At 36.1% G+C, this 22,933-nt stretch overlaps 3 long non-coding RNA genes across 8 annotated transcripts in view; 2 read left to right on the plus strand and 1 right to left on the minus strand.

Moving 5' to 3' along the window:
* Window positions 1-4,136, minus strand: part of LOC135734563 (uncharacterized) — a 9,857-nt gene extending 5,721 nt beyond the window's left edge. For 2 of the 4 annotated variants that reach the window (XR_010527426.2, XR_012337611.1), the window contains exons 1-5: window positions 3,113-3,247; window positions 2,776-2,858; window positions 2,592-2,670; window positions 1,625-1,690; window positions 663-746 (exon numbers count right to left, since the gene is read on the minus strand). This is a non-coding gene — a long non-coding RNA (uncharacterized lncRNA). Of the gene's footprint in view, window positions 1-662; window positions 747-1,624; window positions 1,691-2,591; window positions 2,671-2,775; window positions 2,859-3,112; window positions 3,248-3,855 lie in introns of those variants that run through there. The other 2 variants (XR_012337615.1, XR_012337612.1) reach the window with 2 other exon arrangements.
* Window positions 1-4,351, plus strand: part of LOC135734564 (uncharacterized) — an 8,270-nt gene extending 3,919 nt beyond the window's left edge. Inside the window, exons 2-8 of one of the 2 annotated variants that reach the window (XR_010527427.2) lie at window positions 1,643-1,702; window positions 1,799-1,843; window positions 2,610-2,687; window positions 2,796-2,849; window positions 3,086-3,257; window positions 3,368-3,465; window positions 4,130-4,351. This is a non-coding gene — a long non-coding RNA (uncharacterized lncRNA). The remainder of the gene's footprint in view (window positions 1-1,642; window positions 1,703-1,798; window positions 1,844-2,609; window positions 2,688-2,795; window positions 2,850-3,085; window positions 3,258-3,367; window positions 3,466-4,129) is intronic. The other variant, XR_012337616.1, reaches the window with a different exon arrangement.
* Window positions 4,352-8,370: 4,019 nt separating this feature from the next.
* LOC141282646 (uncharacterized) lies at window positions 8,371-22,933 on the plus strand. Of its 2 annotated transcripts, none has more exons than XR_012337617.1 (5): window positions 8,371-8,770; window positions 20,976-21,011; window positions 21,479-21,620; window positions 22,052-22,069; window positions 22,189-22,933. It is a non-coding gene; the product is annotated as an uncharacterized lncRNA (long non-coding RNA). The 2 variants fall into 2 exon arrangements; XR_012337618.1 differs by having other exon boundaries at window positions 8,371-8,582; window positions 22,189-22,892.

The raw sequence follows: 22,933 nt of genomic DNA on the forward strand, positions 1-22,933 counted from the left end.
TGGTATGTTAACATTTCTATGGTGTTCACCGCATTATTGTTATGCATTTTGTGAAACATCTGCAACATTGTGTCGTTTATTTAGGGACTACTGAATAAATAATACACTTTAATAAAGCTACATACTCAAAACAAAGAGCTTTTTTACAGGAGCAAAGAATTCTGCATCTAAAAGTTTGATATAAGCAAATGTTCATTTCAGAGTGTTCATTTTATTTACAGAAAAACTTGTTGAAAAATGTTAAATATAAATTAAAAGTAGTAAATATAACACAAATACGTTTTGGTGCAAATTGCTGGCACTACCTGGATTGAAATTTTTACACATGCTAAGTGTGTCCCATCGGATGAATAATTCTACATGCACGCTTGGGATCTTCACGCCCACTAGAATACTTAGGCCAAATACAAAAAAAACGTAATGTAAGTAGTCTAGTGCAAAAACAACAAGTGTGAACATTTGGACACAGCCTCAGTTCAGTTCATGAAGATCTCTACTAATGAGCTGATGATTTGAATAAGGTGTGTTAAATAAGGAAGACATACAAAATGTGAATATCAGAGGACCTCAAGGAACAATGTTTAGGTACAGTTACACTGTATAAAACATTAACTAAACAGACAAATTATTTGTCATAGCTTCAATAAACAAAAGAATGTCACCTTTAGTTTCAAGCATTTTTCCCCAATGAAGCCAAACTGGAAGAAAATAAGCTTCTGCTTTGCATCTGACATCAATTCAGAAACCTGCAAAAATAATCACAAGAGAATGAAGAATGTTTAAAATATACATAGAAATAAGCTCTAAGGAGCGGCATGGTTTACAGTAAAATTATGGGGTACTCACACTATGCATACTGTATCATACCAAAGTATGTTTTACCTCCAAAGTTTGGTGTGACTAGTGTGAGCGCTCCATACCCTACTACACTTGGTCTCTGCAACAGTCCAGTTTAGTTCATGGTAGGGGGGGCATATTTTGAAACTATATTTTCAAATTATTTGCGACCCTTACAAATACACTAATTTCCCACAGCCAGCAACAGCACAATGTTTGTCTGACATCACAATCTTACTGTTATTAGAAACTTTATGATTGTCAACAACTACTACTTTAGACTGAACACCAGTGGGCGGAGCCAACAATATAATGATGTGCTGTGTCTTTCTGTGGGGGAGGTCAAATGAAAATTAATTTAGCTAGTGACATCACTACTCCAGCCATTTTACATTCGTAAAAGAAGAATGCTGTCTGCGATTCACTTATGTTTCCATGATTGCAAAAACCTTTATCGAAGTACATATACAATTGTTTAAGTGTCATAATTAAAACATGCCTAAATTGGCAGTGACCCTGGCTTAAGTCGATACAAAACTCAAGTGCAAATCATGACACTCATATTAACTGTAGTTTTGCAAATTATTGTAACACCGATATCAGATATGAATAGTGTCTTATGTTAATATAAAAAGAGCAGAACAAAAAATGAATATAGTCAAAAAAATATGATCTGTGCATTAAGATTTGCATTGTAAATGCAGTCTTATTGTTACGAAAAAACTTGGTTATTGCCGGAATCATGAATGGTCTGAACAGGATTTGAGTTTGTACTTGTGAAACTTACCTGCACCACCATTTACAGATCCAGTGGGTGCAGATCATCATACAGATGGTTCAAGTGTGGATCCACCTAATATTCAAGGTAAAAGAGCATTTGTTCACAGCATTATCTAAGAAAACATATCACTAGATATTACATATTAGATGTTAATGTCTGACTCTGATCCATACGAAACAGATTTTCTGTCCTGGGATACTCGGCTAACCATCAAGAAAGAACACAGTAGGTTAACAAGAATCTGACCTCACGTTTGATCATTACAAATTATGGCAGTACATTACACATTTAAGGACTGTTATTCCTCTGGCTGATTTAAAAATACCCAAAAGTTCTTAAAAAGAAGCAGCCCTAGTTATTTTGGCTTGTTAAACATAAACTATATAAACATAACTATTGCGACGCCTCCTTCTAATAAACAGGTTTAAATACTTTACTTATTTCCATGAGCACAAATCTTAATGCTACAGCATATGATATTCTAGAAAAAAACGTTTGATGCTAAATTTATAGCAAGAGTTTTGGCAGGGCCCTTTTTCAATACCAACTTAAGAATGACCCTACAAACAAAGTAAGGTTCAAACAGAAAATTAGTGATTCAGTCTGGTGTGGAAGAACTTTGACTGCTCTGAATAGACCTTAACTCCGCTAACACCTTTGATATGACTCAAAGGTTTTTAGCCAAAAACTCATCACCTAAACCTATCAATGACTTGTACAAGAAGCTGTAGTCATTTCGGAACAGAAAAAGGCACTTACAAAACTGTTGCAACAAAAATCAAAACAAAACTCTTTGTAGTGGTATTATATGGTATAGCATATAGCATATTTTTTTTGATTGGACATACTGGAATAAATAAACATGTTTATTAGAATGAGGCCTCCCAATACTTTTGTCTAGTGTATTTGCCACAGACAGGGTGACGCAATCCTTAGAGTGTGCTTCTTTGTAAATGTGACAAATGAAAATGACCTGATCCATCATTTCCAGCTCCAGTGGGCATCCTTTATCCATCCAGACCCTCATACAGATGGTTGGAGTTTTGATTCACCTAAAGTACCATGCAAGGTAAGAGAGCATTTGTTGACATAATTAGGAAGAAAACAAACGCATTGTTCATGGCATTTAAATACAACATAACACTGTTTAATACTACCTTTTCTGTTCAATTCATAGAGAACTCATTTTCCCTCTTGAGACCATGGTGTGACCTGCAAGGTCGAATGGAGAGTAAGTTGCCTAAAAAAAAAAAAAAAAATGTATTTAAAATCGTCATTAGCTAAACAGCAACATGTCTGAGGCAGATGCAGGTCTGATAATCTGTCCAACATTCAAAACCTCACAGTAAATCTACAGTCTTGAGTACTGTTTTAAATCAATGTATACATATGCTCATTATGAATTTAAATAAAAAATACTAAATGTATATAAAAAGCCTCAATTCAATTATTTTTTTGATATTGCAGCTGTAAACGAGACAATCTTGGAGTCACCTGCATTCACTGGTCCAGTTGTTAGTCCAATTACAGATGGAGATTATAGAAGAGGATGATGTCTTTTCTCCAACATCTTTCTAGACTGATAAAAGATCTAGACAGGCTTGAACAAAAGTTAACAGAGGGGCTTATATAGAGAATGGTAAGAACCATTTTATCCGTCAAACTTTTTACCAATTATTGTAAACATAAACAATATTATAGGGCTTAATTTGTTTTAAACATTACTTCAATGTACTGTATCTGTTTAAGGTGAGCAGCTACACATAAAAGAAGAACATGGAGAATCTGCCCAGAGGTGTTAACCAGCAATGCAACTATACAACTAAATTGATGCAGGCGGAAACAATGTTTGTATGTTATGTCCAAATGTTGTTATGTTCAAATGTTTTACAATATACTTAAACAGGTGGACCTGTCATTATTGCATTAGTCAAGTACAACTGAGTAGGTTACGTTTACATATCAACGTCAATAAATATATATATAAATAAATATCAGTCTTGACAGCAAACATAATAATGTTAAATAAAATAATAATTACAGCTTTTTAAGAAATTTACACGGGCTCAAACTATCAGTGAAATTAACTATCAAAAACCTAAAATAACCACAGACACGTGAATAAAATATCTAACGTGAACTAGCTAGTTACTGTATATACATTGCTTATTATCAACGAAATTTCTAGTTAACTGATCCCACACCCAGCATTATTAAAATGTATTATTACTACATACCTTAAACAAATGTTCCCTTAAATCGCCAGACCAGGACCGGTTTCTTTCTTGCCCTTCTTCTTTTGCATTGCGACGTCGATATAAGTGCATGGTGTGTAGCACGAATTTAACGCAAAGACGCTCATATTAATAATATACACGATATTGACGATTAATACGGATGATTTTATCTTTTTTTGACATTCTAATCAGAGTTATATTGAGGAAACAAAGAAAACATATGACATAGTTTGTAAAATTAATTTTTCCTTATTTTTGTAATGGTTTCTTTCAGAATGCAGCTGCTGCAGATGAAGAATCCGTCCGTCTACCACTGAAGGAGACGCGGAAAATCGGGAAAAGATGTTCTTTGCCCGAGGAAGCATTTGATTAATTTAAAGATATTGTGTTTCTTTGTATGTTATAGAAAAACGTTGCTTTTTTGCATACACTCGTGTAAATATGCATCTTATGAATGTTTTCCTTTGTCTAATTTTAATAAATTTTACGCAATCAACTGCCTGTTTTATTGAAAATACTGTTTTAATTGTTGTCAATGATATATTGTAATAATATGTGTCTATAACTGTGTAGAAGATGTAGTTTAGAGCAATTTATTTTTAATGATCTTTTAATCGTCTTTTAAAGCTCTCAGAAACATCTTAGAAAGAGCTCGATTAAAGCTCTTATAAAGATCTAAAGATCTAAGAAACATCTTGGAAATATCTTAGAAACATCTGCTAACCATCATTCTAAATATCAAGCGTCTTGAAAAGATCTTAAAAGCGTCTTCAAAACGGCTGGGCTCGTACGTCTCAGATACGTAATTCATATGGGCAAACGACCTTTATAATACGTTTTCCAGACGGAATGGAAATCTGAGTGATTACCTCGCAGATATCTGAGACGTACGTGTGCTATCTGGGATAAATGTTTCTAATAACAGCGCGATTTGTAAGTGCATTCCAGTCACGGTATGTATATCAAATGCATATGGTCAAATAGTTCAATTAATGCTGCTGTCAAATAAGGCTCATGTTTTTGTTAATTACGGCAAGTTACATCCAATATTATCGCTGCACCCGCTTGCTTTATTTTAGCTGCGTCACCTTAGCAGCTCCACTCCATCCAGCTGGCTCGCTGACGCTCGGCAAATGTTCGTTGAAGAGACACTGATGTTTTAAGGATAAAACCGCTTCATGCAGTGTTATTAATGATTTAATGACCTCGGTGTTAATTCGCCTCCCGGTGGAAACCTCCTGAACTAAAAACACTGAGCACCAACTGGAGGTAACGCTTTGTTGTAAACACACACTACATTCCCAGCAAACACAGAACGTTCCCCTAACGTTAGTTTTTGGTTATATTTTGGTTATTTTTTTGGGAACCAAATAATAACGTTCTGGGAACGTTCTTTTTAGTTTTTAGTTTTTGCAACCATAAAATAACGTTCCCATAACGTTGCAGGGTGGTTATTTTTAAATAACCTAAAAATAACTTATACAGAACGTTATTTTTTGGGAACCATAAAATAACGTTCCCATAACGTTGCAGGGTGGTTATTTTTAAAATAACATAAAAATAACTTATACAGAACGTTATTTTTTGGTTATTTTTTTGGGAACCATAAAATAACGTTCCCATAACGTTGCAGGGTGGTTATTTTTAAAATAACCTAAAAATAACTTATACCTAACGTTCTCTAGTGGTTATTTTTTGGTTATGTTTTTTTTTTTAGGAAATTAAGTAAAAGCATAGAGGGGTTGCAAGTTTACAAACATTGCAGGGTGCGCGCGCAACCAAGGGGCAGAAAGACCGATTGGTGAGCTGATCTGCTACTGCAACAACCTTAATTATTGAAGCGTTCTTTAATGTTTGTACATAAATAAGACTTGATTTTAGTTGTATCTGTTTTTCTGTCTTTATTTTTGCAGTGTTACTGTGATACATGTATGAATTATAATTTTATAATTATAATGCTAGTAACGTAATAGTCGCATCTACTGGTATGTTAACATCAGGCACCCAGCACTGACTCTGTTGGTACTATTTTCCACGCAAAAATTCCTTGGCATTTTGACTTACAGACACCGCTACTAGCATACAACACAATGCACGTCTCTTCTTTCTGCCCCTCGGTTGCGCGCGCAACCAGTTAGTGACGTCGCCGTGCAACCCGTCTATAATTAAACCCATTATTTCTGAAGTGAGCACGTCTGTTATGCGCGTGCTCCTCTGCACGCGCTTACCTCGCGCTCTTCACGAGCACCCGCTTTCTCTTTACGCGAATTCGCATAATTAAAAAAATAACGGTCGTTACCCAGATAGCAATTTCCTTTGGACCGGATCCGCATGAGCGGACATACGGTATCTGACTGTGGGCCAGATCTGCACCTGATAAGATTTCAGCTCTGCTAGCAAAGCTGTTTTTTCATCGATTTACAGATTTGTTCCAGGTCCGGTTTCCGCAACTCAACCGGAAGTCAGGAGATGCGTTTAAAATACAAAACACTAATTTGGCCCAAACCTGTGATACGGATATGGGCAGAAGGAGCAGGTGGTAATTGAAAAGAGAAGTCAACTAGCTGGCTGCTGTAGAATAAAAGTATTTTGTAATGGCACAAATTTAGAAACATGAGGGTGCATGTGCCCATGGCCACTTCATTTCTACACTAAGGCTGGAATTTAAGCTAATTGGCTCAGTATATGTGCCAGTTAGACTTTTCAGTGCTGTTTTTCATCCACTTACCACATCAGAACCAAAGCTTCCAGAAAGACAGTTCCCTGATGTGGCCCACATCTGTAATATTGACCCAAACCACCTCCAAACTTGTGTGTTCCACTCTGGTTTACTGAACAGAGCCGAACGCGCGAAGTGAGTGGTCCGTCCGTTTGAGAGACGTTATGCTGATCTGGCCCTCATCCGTACCACGGATTATAGCCAGAAACCGTTGGAATAGATCAAATGAAACTTTTGTGGGGGTGCCCATGCCATATTTCGTTATTAAATCCTGATTTGTTAAATCTTACAATGGAACACTTGCACACAAAAATGATTAATTCACTAACAAAGTAATCCCAGCTAACAATTTTTGGTTCCCAGAACGTTCCCGGAACGTTAGGTTTTGGTTCCGGGAACGTTCCCAGAACGTTAGTTTTTGGTTCCCAGAACGTTATTTTTGTAACGTTCCCTGTTGGTTCCCCAGGAAAGTTTTCTTTACGGAAATAGAACGTTATTTTTAGGTTCTCAGAACGTTCCCCTAACCTTGTCGGAACGTTCCGGGAACGTTCCTAGAACGTTCTCAGAACGTTCCGGGAACGTTCGGATAACATCAATCTAACCTGCTCAGAACGTTTGCAGAACCTTGCCAGAACGTTCCCGGAAGGTTCTCAGGACGTTCTCCAAACCTGTAGTTATTCCCTATATTTTGGCACCATTTATAATAAAAATTCACAATTAAATCATTATAAATAAACTATTTCACTATATAAACCACGTTTATTCATGTATAATCTATTTAAATGAACAAATAATCACACAATCCATGTTGATCCATTCTTTATTCGTAGACATAAAATCAAAATCATTAATGACAATAACATTTATGGAGTTTATAGAGTTAGATAATAATGTAATAGTGTATATAATTTGATTATATAAAACATAATACAAAATTAACAATAAAACATGTAGAACGTAGTATCATAAAAACATTTTAATATATTAAAAACTATGAACTTCGGAACTCCACGGCAATCTCTCCCATCTGCAAAAGTAACAAACAATAAAGGCAATTTAAGTTAGATTAAACATTTAGATGAACAATTAAATGACAAAAGCATTATGTCATTATGACAGAAGAATATGTCATTTTAAAAGACTAATATTTGTATACTGAAAAACAAGAGACATACAAACAAGAAAAGGTTCAGCGCCAGGATATTGAGTAATTTTGATAATGATTCTTTACGATATTCGGATAAGCCTAGTAGTTAAACCAATATGATGAAGTGTATAAAAGTAAAAAAGTTTACGCATGATTTCTTTAAAAGTAGGCTATTTTCTCTACAACAACTAATTTAATCAGCAAAATGATTCTCCTTTACCTTAGTATTTTTAGAATAAATCTATTTAAAAGTTTTTTTTTTTGTTACTTCAACTGCTACAAGTTGGTAAAAGTAAAATTTGTTATACACATTGAAACGAGTTTTTATTTTAATGTACCGCTAGATGTCGCTGTTGGATTGAGTATGGTGGTTCAGAACAATTATTTTTTTAATTCGAGGACATGCTTATTAGCACTTTGAAAAAACATAAATGCATAAATGAACTTTGTGTTCACTTGACATTTTCTGTCCCTCCACTTTGTAGGCACAGTTTTCTGAAGTTAAACTTTAAAATATGTTTGAAAATTAAGAGAATTAATACGAATACTTTTGCATCAGGTAGGATCAAGGGCGTAGGAACCGGGGGGGACGGGGGGGACGTGTCCCCTCCAATATTGGAGACAGTTTCATTTGTCCCCCCCCAAAAATTATTTGAAAAATATTTGATTTTAAAATCTTTAACTCGCGTGCTTTTATTTTGAAAGCGCAACACAGCGTCTTTTCACCGGCCCGCCCCACCCCCTCAACGGCTAGTGGGGTCTGAAACTGACGACAGGTCGTCTGAGGTTAATATAAAGAGACAGCAGCAGCTCAGTTTAAATGATTTCTTTCTACTGGGGAAGAAAAGAAAGAAAGGAAATGTGAGTTGGTATAAATTTTGTCCAGGAGGATAATTATATTTTATGTCTAACGTAAGCCATGGATTAAAGTTCTTCGTCAATTGCAAAATTTTTAAATTCACTTTTCATAAAGACGACGTGTATTCCCCTTGCTAAGCGGGATTTGATCAAAGCCTGGAGTGGAGCGAAAGCACGTTCTTCTCTTCACTGTAAGCATTCTGTAATCACTTCGCTCCGGGTTTTCAGACTGTAGTGTGTTAAGCTGGTAAAATTTGTGTCTTTGCACTGTATGCCTAGGGATTTGTCCCGTTGACCACTCGCGTCCCGTTTTTTAACTGATACGCTGATCTAATCAGTGACTGGTAGCCTACATGTTTGTTAAACTTCATGTGGCGTCACAAGAACCTAGAGGCAGATGACATCAAAATCCTGTGAGAGCGATTCAAGAAAACATACGAGGAGACTGCTATCGAAATGCTTTTACGGTACTTTGATGTCATCCGCCTGTCGGTTCCAGCACCGCTGCCCGAAGTCGAACCCGCAGCATAAGCAGCAGTGCTGCATATCACGGCACATGATAATGATCCCCGACACCTGTCATCCAATCACAGACCCCGTCCCGTCGAGTGTACATTACAGGGGTGATATACGATTTCATATTTTCTTTTAATAAAGTGGGTAATTTACTGTAGCTGTTTCGCCTCAATCTGAAATGCCCCAAAAGTATTTCCAACTTTGCTTGGACATTCTCGTGCGTGAGTCACAGCCTGTACGCGTGTTTTAAATAGCTAAATCTATTTAAGATGTTTTTTTAGTTTGTCACAAAAATTAACATGAAGGGGATAACGTTTTTTTAACCCTTAGTGCAGGAGTCACAAGTTTGCTTTAGACATATAGTAAAGGGAATGGTTCAATTAAAGGACTGTGTTAAAAGTAAAGCTGTAAATTAACAAACTATTAATAAACCTACCATATGTTGTAGGCATAAAAGTTATAAATTAGGAGATTAACTGTCATTTTGACAAATGGCTTAAAACAATACAATGTATATTCACACAAAACCATACTTGCACTGCTGCTGTAGCCCACCTTTGGTCCTGTATTTTATAGTGACAGTTGGCAACTCTATATATGCCACCTGAGACTTCAATATTGCATTAATAGCAAAAAAGTGGTAGCTTACTATTTATCAGAAGAAAATAAAATATAAACATGCATGCACTGAAAGTGTATTTACTGAAGTAAATACTGAAGTATATTTCAGAGATTAAAAATGGCATTTAAAATATGCAAACTGACAATTTTAAAGCAGTTTAAAACATCTCTCCTTAAAATGCTATTGGTCTCACCTATTTACATAAAGTGTCAGTTCACAAGACTTTTTTAAGATGTCAAATGTCAAATCTTTTGTGTCCCCAGAGAACATATGTGAAGTTTTAGCTCAAAATACCATATAGATCATTTATTATGTTAAAATTGCCACGTTGTGATTTTTTTTTTCACTTTAACCCATGCCTTAGACTTGTTGATATTAAGCTGATGTTGTGATTCAACATTTAACTAGTAACGCTACACTCTTGCTAGGTAAACGTTGTTACTATTAACCTTACTAGCCAACAAAGGCTGGCGAAAATATGGCAGACTTTCCAGTAATGTAATGGAGAAAAGCGATTTGACACTAAAAACAGTATTTAGGATGATGATTGTAAAAGAACATGATGAGTTAGTCTGTCTGTGTGTTTTTTGCTTGTTCATGACATTCCCATCAGTATTTTTCTATACCTTGTCCATTTCCACTACTTTCATATTAGAGATAAGATGAAGTTCAGCTGGAAACTAACAGTGGTGACACTGGTGAGGGTGATGCAGGGAGAGCTAGCACTGAGCTCCAGGTAGGTGTTATATGAAGGGTGAGGTGATTTTAGATTGTTGATCATGAAAGGAAAGTTTGAACATGATTAGAAGTGAACACGTTAATTATATCATTTTAGTAGAATAAAGTATGTCGGTGAATGTTTTGCAGTGTATGACATATTTCTTTTCAAATCATTAACGGATCTGTCAGGTTTCCGATATGTGTCCCCCCCAATGTTAAACTCATTCCTACGCCCCTGGGTAGGATATATATACTCATGATCAGGGCTGGACTCGGATTCTGGCCGGGCAAGTGCTGGTGGGCTGACGCACTTGGGGGCTGGTCGTTATAATATGATTTTTTTTTATTGGCCAACGACCTAACCCACGAGACACCTAATCAGCAGTCCATTGGTTCTTTTTATTTCACTTTTATCTACCCCAAACATGCTCTTTGGGAGCATGCAGTGTCAGTGTGTGCATGCATCTGTTAAAAATAGAGACGAGGGAGAAGCGAGTGAAGTGCGGTAAGCAGAACTGCTTTTAAAACACTGTCGTTAGAGATCCCATTGATAAAACTCGGTCAACAACTCAAGTGATCGACCACTGGCTGTTTGCAAAATTATGGAGATAACACTTCAATAAAATACAGTGTGGGCACTGGGCAGAATTATTAGGTAGCTACAGGGGAGTGTTTGCGTTGCAAAATAGCAGAAATTAACAAAGATAATTTTAAATATTTTTAGAAGAACATACATTAACATTAGTACATAGGAGGGATCATTTACACGTGTGTTTATGCTACGCTTTAGGAACCGACAGGCGGATGACATCAAACTGTAATTGCACTCGTGTATCTGTTATATTATATAAGGTGTCCGTGTTATCATAAGGTGGTTAAAATGGTTAGTTTTTCACATTGTGCACACTGGCTAAAACAATTAGCAGATTTTTCAAACCTAGCAGATTTATTTAACCTTCAAAGCATTTTACAGTGCTTGCATTATATTATTCTAATGTCACGTGTCAGGTCTTATAATTTTCTACTTAATCATTATATGGCTTTGAGTTGGTATACATAGTCAAGGTTGCACAAAGATGGGTGGCATTTGTGATCCTATGTAGTGGGCCGGTCTGGGCCAAAATGTCAGGGCTGATTTTTTGTCCCAGTCCAGCCCTGGACCCCTAAATCATGTGGGAAACACAATATGATTACCATTTAAAATTTCTGTGTGGGGCAAATTTCCGGGCTAATCCAATTAAGTCTTCTACCTCAAGCGCCTTTAACGCCTTGTAGTTTTTCTGCGTAGATTCTGTAAATAAAATAAAATAATCACAGTCAATAATTTCTATAATGTGTAGATTGTAAATACAATTCGATGAAAGAGTTAAATTAATTTTTCAGCTGATTTTAAAAGAAAACACAATCTCATGGCAATTAGTACAGGCTATGTATTATGAGGTGGCTCATTGAACTGATTTGATTCATTCTTATTTTTATAATATTCATAGGTATTTGTATGATTTACTGTACAAATACGTACCAAATAAACCAGGGGGGCGAACGTCGGTCCTGAAGAGTGCAGTCCTGCAGATTTAAGCTCAAATCCTGATTAAACCCATAGCTTTCTAGTAACTATTTAGACCTTGATTAGCCTGTTCAGCGGTGTTTGATTAGAGCTGGAGCAAAACTCTGCAGGTCTGTGACCTCCAGGACCGACGTTCCCCACCCCTAAATTAAACATACAAGTTCATCATGTCATGTCATACTCATGTATATGTATACCACAATTGTGATGTATTGTTGTAACTGTTGTTATGATTACTACATGCATAATTATTATGCAAGTTTAAATTCTGATCATATATATTTTTCTTATTTTATAAGCACATCAGTACCAGTTACAAATCACATCAGTCCTAACGTAATGTATTTTCTTCTTGGCCACTTTTCTTCTTGAGCATGCCTTAATTGACCCATTTCTAGTAGGCATACTGCATTAGTAAATAATAAATAAACCTAAACTGGGTTCTTTCAATGCAGTGTTTTATTTAAAAGGTTTATTTATAACCCATGTGTTCTGTCCAATATTTACCCACCATTGGCTTAAAAATAACCCAGCAGAATTTAGAGTGTTATATTCTGGTCCTGTCTTATTCTGTCTCTTTTAATATTGCTGGGAATAAACGGATAGAAATGAGTTTTTCTTTAAACAATGAGACGAAGAAGAAAGCTTGTCTGTTATTAGAGGGCACATTCTGAGCCTTTGGAAGGCTTTCTTACCCTTCCTCCCTTTCATGCTGTAGGCACTCAGGATTTCAGTGGAGGCCAATTTACGCAAAATTTTGTGTACAGCAGCTCCTGGGTTGGCTCCCCCAAGGGACCGTATGTAGTTAATCTAAAACAACAACAACATGTGTTTTCTAATTAGTAGAAAATAATTCTGAACACATATTATATACTAGAGATACATTTATGCATTTGGCAGAATTGTTTACCGTAATAATTCATTTACATAGTAGTCCTACTATGAGCAATTTAAAATTAACAATTCTAACATACAGGAATTGTTTGCATTCTTCTAAAATCACACTATCTTACTAAAATGGTTGTGTTAAAACAAACACAATCAGTGTTTATATACTACATTAAACACTAAATGCGTTGTCCAAAACTAGACACAACTCTGTGTGTATACAACAACGTTGTATTAAAAGTAACACAAATGTGTTGTTCAAATAAAAACACAGCTGTGTCTAGTTTGGGACAAGGCAGTGAGTTTGAGTGTGTCCCAAAAATATCACTGTTAGATAACGTGTTATTTTACATAGATAACGCTTATCTATGTAATATCTTGAGCTAAAACTTCACATATGTATTCTGGGGACACCAAAGAATTATTTGATTAAACTGGTTCTGCCGGTGGTCGTTGGTCAGGCATCGGCTGGGCATCTCGTTGAAGGACGGTCAGTAGATCAGCGGTGTGATGACCTTCACGGTTGCAGGAATTGGGTCTGTTTGTCTCATTGTCCTCGGGGTCAAGGACGAGACAGGGAGAGAGAAACAGAATCCTATTAGCGTAGGGGCCATTCACATGTAATGCAAGTGTCATACAGTATTGTGGTTTAAATTAACTCTGTTCCAGACAGGCTAACTATTGCGGCATAAATATATTATCCAGATGAGTTATGTGACTGCTTTGTTCTGGACAAACTAACTATTGCGGGATAAGTACATTTACTGGACATTTTATGTGAATGCTTTGTTAAAGAAGAATGTCTTAAGTTTAGCTTTAAATTTATCGACTGTGTCCGATACTCGAACATTATTTGGTAAATCATTCCAGAGCTTAGGGGCTAAGTAGGAGAAGGATCTACCACCTTTAAACACTTTTGATATTCTAGGGATTCTAGGGTGGCCAGAATTTTGTGATCGCAGTGTACGTGATGGATTGTATTCTGATAGTAATTCTCTAAGATATGAGGGTGCTAGGCCATTTAAGGCTTTGTAGGTGATTAGTACTATTTTAAATTGTATGCGATATTTAACTGGTAGCCAGTGTAAAGATTCCAGAATTGGACTTATGTGGTCATACGTTTTAGATCGAGTAATCACTCTTGCGGCGGCGTTTTGAACTAGGTGTAACTTGTTTACCTGATTTGCGTGACATCCCCCGAGTAATGAGTTACAATAGTCTATTCTAGAGGTCATAAAAGTGTGGATAAGCTCTTCTGCATCTGATGCAGACAGCATATGGCATATTTTTGAGATATTTCTAAGATGGAAGAATGCTGTGCGGCAGACGTTGGAGAAATGGCTATCGAAGGATAAACTGCTGTCGAACATCACACCTAAGTTCCTAACCGTGAAAGATGGTACCACAGTGCAGCCATCTATGGGTAACTTGTAATCTGACATATTATGTTTGGAGCGATTTGGTTCAATAATAAGTATCTCAGTCTTATTGGAGGTTAGCATAAGGAAGTTATGTGCCATCCAATCACTAATATCGCTAATACAGTTTGTTAGCTTAGAGAACTGGTGTGTTTCGCTAGGATGTGACAAGATGTAAAGCTGGGTATCATCCGCATAGCAGTGAAAACTTATGTTATGTTTCCTGATAATGTCTCCTAGAGGTAACAAATATAACGAGAATAGGATAGGACCTAAAACTGATCCCTGTGGTACACTGTATTTAACCAGGGAGTGAGATGACTCTTCCTCATTTACATAAATAAAGTGATAGTGATTAGGTTAGATACGATCTAAACCAGATCGCCTAACGCCTGACCACTGATGCCAACATAGTTTTCTAGTCTATTGAGTAAGATTCTGTGATCTATTGTGTCAAAGGCTGCACTAAGGTCTAGTAATATAAGGATTGAGATTTCACCACGATCGGATGTTAATAGGTCATTTGTAACTCTAAGCAACGCTGTTTCTGTGCTATGGTGGGGCCTGAATCCTGATTGGAACTTCTCATATGTACTATTATTCACTATAAATGTGCATAGCTGGCTTGCCACTACTTTTTCTAATATTTTAGAAAGAAAAGGTAGATTTGAGATTGGTCTAAAGTTATTAAGATCTCCCTGGTCAAGGTGTGTGTTTTTAATGAGCGGTCTAATAACTGCTAGTTTGAAAGCTGTTGGAACGTATCCTAATTCTAGAGATTAGTTAAAGATATTTAGTACTGGGTCTGACACTACAGGGAATACCTCTTAAAGTAATTTTGTTGGGATGGGCTCTAACATACAGGACAATGATTTGGATGATGTTACTAATTTAAAGAGCTCTTCTATTGTAGAAGCTTTAAATGACTCAAGATGTTCGAATGGTAATCTAGTGTTAAATGTACTATTGGGTAGAGTGGTGGCTGCTTGTGTAGCTTCAATGTTTTCTCTAATAACCGTAATTTTGTTTGGAAAAAAAGTTGGTCTGAAACTGCATCCTGTCCTTTGAATAATTTGAAAATAATGCACACCCAAGGTGCAATGCGGCACGACGTGAATGCAGCCATTCTTATAATTCAATGGCCCGTCGTCAATTATTCCTTACTAAACCACCCCCTCTCCCCTTTAAATGAGGTTTGTTTTTATAATAATAGTGTTGGGGTGGATTTTTTTAAACTAATGTAATTGTCTGCTTTAAGCCAGGCTTCTGTTAAACAGAGTGCATCTAAGTTTTGGTCTGTAATTATTTCATTGATAATAGGTTCTTTATTGGTAAGCGATCTATTGTTAATGTTAAATTACTTTAAAAGTAAATATACCACGGGCTGTTTAAATACTCTATTCTGATTTGTTTATGTTTATTTAGGTAGGCTAAAGGGATGATTTTTGCATATCGTTCAATTTGTATGGTGAATATGGCAATTTTGAGAAATGGGCCCAGGCACGAGACGAAATGGAAAACTTGGAGACGTTGAATGACAAAAAGCGGCACAAAGAATTAACACCGGCAGAGCTACGTTAGATAAGATCGATGAGAGAGAGATGCAGGCGCGAGTTACCTGTGTGCGTCTCTTCTTTAAAGTCTACGACAAAAATGAGGTCAATACGAAAAAGGCAACTAAATAGGACGTTAACACTTTCAGTGACTTTTTGCCCCAAAGACAGAACAATTGTGATTTCGAGATCTACTCTGCTTCTCTTTTAAATGAGATATTGCAGGAGTTTTATGACTCTGTTCAGTCTACAGGAAGAATTCTGAGATTAACAACTTGGTGAGAGTGAAGGACAGTGAAAATCTGAAAATGAAAGAAATAAAATGTTACAATTGTGTACATTGCAATACAGTTCTTGGCAAATGTTAATATCTAAATTACATCACTAAGGGTGGCTTGCACCAACAAGGATTAATGTAAAGAGAGCTTATCTAGAGGTTGTTGATCCCATAGTTCCTTTAATTGGAGTTGTGTTGCACTACAATTTTAAACTCTGATTAACAAATCTTAGATTAATCATTGTGAGATGACAAGGATTGGGCTGGTTTAGGTAGTTATAGTCATGATCAAAATTATATGCACCGTAGTCTGCAAGTGAACACGCACTGAACAACCAAGCGCAAGAACAAATTGTTAAATAAAATAATTTGTTTTGTTTTCTTTGCGTGCAAAAGTGTTCCCGTTGCTTTATAATATTATTATTGAACTACTGATGGAACATGGACCTTTTAGGTGATGTCTTTCATTCTTTTCTCGGAAAAGAATTGAGAAACAAACTGAAGTCTATTGGACAGACTATTGTATATTGTTTCATCAACAATATCTAAAAATGTGTTCTAAAGACAATCCGAGGGCTTGGCGGTTTAGAATGACACATTTTGGGGTGAATTACCCCTTTAAGAAAGTATAGACACATTTGATGGTGTTAATCATTTCCCTGATTGTGGAAATGGGAATTGTCAATGCTTTAGCAGTTTTCATCCAAACACTTTCTAATTTGTGAGGCACGACACACATCTTTTACTACACATCAACTATAAGGGTGGGAGTCGTTTGTAGCATTGCTCTCGTTGCTGACTGCATCAAGCCTAACCCTACAGTCACATTAGCTACAAAAGTGAACGACACCGAGCGACACGCACCCGCTTGATGGGCGTTCCTTGGCTAGTTTCTAAAAGCGGTATCAAAAGTCACTTTAGAGGTATTGTTAAGTTACAAGAAAGGTGTTTTTGGATTTAAAAGTATTTATTTCTCGATAAAAGTAACAAAATATTTGAGATAAAATGCCAAACTTATCAGATATATACATAAATGCGCATTTTCCGCCATCTTGAATTATTTTCTCAGACACGACCACAGACCTACGTCACGTTGCTCCTTCACTCCGATTGGCAGTCGCTTTGTCGCATCGCTCAGCATTTGCATAAAATAGCCTGGTTGTCTATTTTGGCCCCGCCTTGCTCGCGCACCGGCGAGCTCGTCGCTTGTCGCTGGCAAACGGCCACTTCCATTGAAAATGAATGGTAGCCTGTCGCTCTGTCTCTGTCGCTTGTAGCTAATGTGACTGGGGGGTTAGCCCTACATCACAGCAGAAGCAGCAGTGTTAAAGTTGCCATGAAAATAAAATGAAAAACTGTAATATGTTTTGTAATACTGTGGTAGATGTTACAAATTACTTATCTGTGAGCTTCATTATTTAAAAAAAAATGAATGGGCCCTAATCAAATAAAAAATGCAAATCTCTTCCCCTCCTCAAAACGATCTCTCTTTACTTACGGTCATATGGTATGTCAGGTGGGTGTGGGGACCCGGGAGATGATCGCTGCAATTAACTTCAAACAATCCTATCAGATCTCGATGGACAAATTTAAATCCAGACTTGCCTGGGTTTTTATTTCAAAAGCCAATTTCGTTCAGATATACATCACCACGAGGAAAATTTGGCAATCAATACTTCCGTTTCATGGCAACTTAAAATGTACATCACTGATGTATTTGAGGCTCACCCACAGATGTGCAAAGTATAATTGAAGCAGTGTTAAATCTATATAATCAGTCTGTTAACAGCAGGAGCCAATCATCATTTGTAAAGTGAACTTAGAGTTTAGTAGGGATGCACCCAATTTTCGGCAACCGAAAAAGTGAAAAGGCTGAATAAATTGTACAGAATAATGAGTCAATCTGTTAACAATTAGTTTAGTTAACAATTAGTTTTTTTGTTAGACAGCTTTGTTGAGGGCGCTTTTTCCCCTGTCATCTGTCAATCTTGCCGCCGTCTCTCGCGCTCACTCTGCTCGTCGTACCTCGTACTAGACCATGCACACAGGCATGTGTCTGCTGCTCAACATACAGTGCTATATGAGCATCATTGCAAGTTTCTTTAGGCAGAGTAATTAATATAGGTTATTTGGATTTTGTGCAGGAATAGAAGATCGGATTTACATTTGTTTAGGCAAGTCGAATGTAAATGGAAACGTTTTAACAAGTCTTTCTATAGCTGTCTGAGAAGTGACCAGGTGTAAAAAGACCCTATAATGACAGCTGGAAAGTAAAAAAAAATCATTGTTAAATAAAGTGAAATAAATAAATAGTAAATAGGACATTCTGATTGTAACTCGTTCAATGGTGAGAAAATTGGCAAATTAATTAGGAAAATGCTTCGGCTGAGTTTTTCATTAGCTTTGGCAAAGATTTTTTCTTTCGGTGCTTTCGTAGAGTTTAGTTTGATTTAACTGAGATAAAAAGTTAAAAGCTCCGCTGTTTACACAAAAAGGCAGAAAAAAAGCAAACATGACTAGATTTGAACAGACATTTCTCACTCATATTCAGTGTTTTCTGTTTTATCGGTGATTATTGACTAAACTCTGTTATGATGAACATGTCAAATATTAGATGTAAGATATTAGAATGTTTTATACATTAAAGGCGGAGTGCACAATGTTTGAAAAACGCTTTAAAAAAGGGAGTCAGCCGACTACCAAAACACACTTGTAGCTTATCAGCAGTAAGGGGCGTGTCTACTAACCGACATCCTTGCCAGGGTTGCATATGTGTGGGGCCGATCTATCAAAAGAAGGTCCAGATTTTATTGGGGTAGGGGCATGTTTGTTTAGGTGATTTCAAATGTCAACATTGGCTTTCAAACATTGTGCACTCCGCCTTTAAAGGATCTGTGTTTATTAAGATGCTATTGATTGCTAATTGTCTTTGTGACATTGTATTTGAGTTTGGATCAATTAAAACGTTGAAGGTATCTTGACAGTCAGTCAAAACGTATACTTACGAAGGCAAAGACCCTCAGGGAATAGTTCTTTAAAGAGCCTTTGGGACTTTTGTAGCTGCTTTTGACACAAAAAGGAAGAAATAGAGCAAACATGACTAGATTTGAACAGACATATCTCATTCATATTCAGTATTTTCTGTTTTATCAGTGATTATTGACTAAACTCTGTTAAGATGAAAATTCCAAATATTAGATGCAGGATGCTAAAATGTTTTATACATTAAAGAACTGTATTAAGATGCTGTTTATTGCTAATTGGCTTTGTGACATTGTTTCAATAGATCTTTTGCGTGTTTGCAAACAGAGATGACGTTTTTTGTGGGCGGAGCCCAACTGGTGGCAGAAAGTGAATGCTTCTTAATAGCTGTGTGAAGTGTTTTTGCATTAAACTGTGCTTTTTAAGGATCCAGTGTTCTGTTGAAGTCTGTTTCTCCTATATTTCTCTTAAGGGTAACATTTTACCAAGTTACGTTTATTTTTTAAATAAATTAAAAGTTTAAATGGCTTGGCTACTAATTGTGTGCATGTATGTAATGTATTGTTCTTTATTGGTAAATCAATTATTTTTACAGTATGAATCGCTGAAGTACTTATAAGAGCAATACTATTATGTATTCTGTATAATATAATTTATTAAATATTTCATCATTTCCTTTTTTCAATTTCTTCCTTATATTTTTAGCCTACGTGTTTGATCTAAAGCTATTATGTTTACATACAAATTAATTTGTATAGGCCTGTTTATATATTATTAACACTTTACATCGTGTGTGTGTGTGTGCTATGTTTATATATTTATTAGTAAACGTCATAATTTAGAACAAACAGGAAGAAGACATAGGCTAAGATATATGGTAAAAAGAAGTAATAGAAAACGAAAAAATACGAAAACTTTAATAAATGGTAATATTATTGATATTGTGAACTAATTCAAATCTTTAATCTTTCTAAATAAATTATAAACGTAACGTGATGAAAACGCTATAAGAAACACATAGAGGGATCAGACTTCGACAAAACAATGGATATCTTCTCTAATTATTTTCTATTCAAATTATTAAAAGATTTTCATATGATTTCATCACTCCAGTCTGTCCGGTTGGGGGCTTTTATTGCAACCATAAACACCTACGTTTATCTTTAAATGGTGTCTTCGACGACGGTATACTATAAAAATGAAGGTCATCTATTTTGGCATTCCTATTCTGACACTCAACAGCACCACAAAACATTTTCTAGTGAGTTATATTGTTCTTTTCACTCGTGTCTCATTCATTTCCACTATTTTTCTGCCACCACATCCGCGCGTGACGTAACTGTGACGTTGACTCGCAAAAGGTCTATTGATTCATACTCAGAACAGTCAGTCAAAAGGTATACTTATGAAGACAAAGAAACTCAGGGGATAGCTCTTAAAAGACACTCACTGGAGCTGTAAATGGGAAGCAGGTAAGTTGCACAACAGGTTTCTTGTAGCATTCTTAGACTAGAAATTTTTGTGTGAGAACTTTAACTTTATAAAAATTGTTAAACTACAAATATGGTCAACAATGAAGCCATCTGAGTCTATATTGTCTGAGAGAAATTCTTACTCAAGAATCTGCATATTACTATAGATATGCAGAGTACTTATCTCGAAACAGTCGTAAAATATTAATGTTTTTATTTTGTAGGTCACTTACTTTGCATTCGTCCTTGGTGGTCACCCCAGGGTCGCTAGAGTGAAAATTACTCAATCTATGGATTAAACAGAAAATTTAGTTGTATGAAGTGGTATGTTGTCTTTAAATGCCATTAAAAATGTGTTTCTGTTTTCTGTCTCTCATTAAGAAATACTCTTTAACCTGCCCACTGGAGCTTGGAATGGTAAGCTGCATTTTTTACATTTACAAATAAACAAACAGAGTTAGATAAGTCCATACATACCATTCTCATCTCCGTGTGTGCTGTAACTCTGTCTGACGCAGCCCCCGCTAGCTAAGCTTAGAACAAAAGACTGGTAGTGAATTTATACAAATCACAACACATAAATAGGAAAATGTCCGCGTTACTTTGTCACTTATTGGAAGCAGTATGCTAGCTGGAGCCATTCACTTCCAGTCTTTGTGCTAAGCCAAGCTAGCGGGGGCTGCATCAGACAGAGTTACAGCACGCACAGGGATGAGAAAGGTATGTATGAACTTATCTAACTCTGGGGGATACGGTGAATAAGCTAAATTCCCAAAATGTGGGTGTGTTCCTTTAAGGATTTAGAGGTATTTTGAAGTTAAATGAAGCCGTTTTACTTTTTAAACTGTCTCTTTTATAAGGACTTACTGAATTTCTTTTTGCAGCAATTTGGGACATTCTTCCAGTTGTCGGCAACTTTGCGAAAAAGGCTATGTAAGAATTTATAGTCAGCCTTGACAAAGATTCCACTCCAATTTAGCTGTTGAATAAAGCTCATCCCTCTAAAAGGCTTGATAATCATAAAAGGTAATCTCAGTTCAAGCAATACAATAATATAACCTGAAGTAATACTTTCTTAATAGTAGTATGGGAGCAAATGTGAGACTTCTTGAACCAACACAGATCAAAGAGGGTTCATGATAATAAAAGACATCTATCTAAACATTATCTGACCACTTGGTTGAGCACACAGTGAGTTGGATACTACAATGACCCATGTGGGCACAGTGGGAGATATAGAGGTCATTTGTAGTATTAGTCTTAATTTACATTTAAAGGGATACTTCATTAGCATTAGGGGTGGGAAAACAGGTTTGAAACTATAAAGTGTTAAGACTGACTTTGCTCAGGGTTCAATCTTACTCCGCTGAACCCAAAGTACGACGTGCTTTGTCACTGCTACCACAATAAACTACTTTCATCAAGATTTTCTACCTCCTCTTCATTTTTTCTTACAGCTAGAAACTAAAATGCAGGTACTGTTTCATTCTTTTGTTTTTTTACAGCTATGAAAAATAATGTGTTATTAATTGTACTGTCTATTAATTAATTATTTTATACAGTTTAACTGATTCTGCTTACCTGACTCATGCAGAATTCTGGCCTGGTGTTTGGTCTGTGCTGTCTTTGGCTCTTGCATCTCCATCATCCTGACCCTCTTTAGCAGCCTGTCCATGTATTTATTTGAAGGCCACCATGAGCACCCATCTGCATAATATGACTTTGTTACTCAGATGTCCATGCGCTCCTACAAATTCTACATTTTTTGTAAAGCTGCAACAAGTTGAAACCCTATAATTATTAACGTTTGATTTTGAACTATGTAATTAAAATACATGAATAAGTAACAAAAGCAGAAATCTATTAAGACATTACCTTTTTGTTGCTTGTTTACTGATCTATCAATCCTTTTGCATTTTCATAATTGATCATCATAACTTGGTATACAGTGGATGTGTGGCTGTAGATAACTTCTGAAGTCAATTTAAAAAGACAAAAGTTAATAAATGCTGAATTGGTCAAATATACATTGTTGTATTTTCACCATTTTGATGTTTAGGCATTTCATAAATTGAGGGTTAATTCACGTATACTGATGTTTCAAATCAAAGATTATTTATTAATGACAGCTAATTATTTTATAAAGATTTTTATTACAATATTTATTTGTATAATATCAATTTAATACATTTAATTCGTTACACCTACATCACTGAGCGCAAGGGAGTGCAGCCAACAAATACATTCAGGTGTGTTTGACTTAACACCGAGATGCGCAGACAGCACGTGGTATGACATCAAAGTACCGCGAGAGTTTGGGAAAGCCCCTGAAAAGGTTT

The sequence above is a fragment of the Paramisgurnus dabryanus genome, chromosome 1 (assembly GCF_030506205.2).
Source record: "Paramisgurnus dabryanus chromosome 1, PD_genome_1.1, whole genome shotgun sequence".
In the NCBI taxonomy this organism is placed as follows: Eukaryota; Metazoa; Chordata; class Actinopteri; order Cypriniformes; family Cobitidae; genus Paramisgurnus; species Paramisgurnus dabryanus.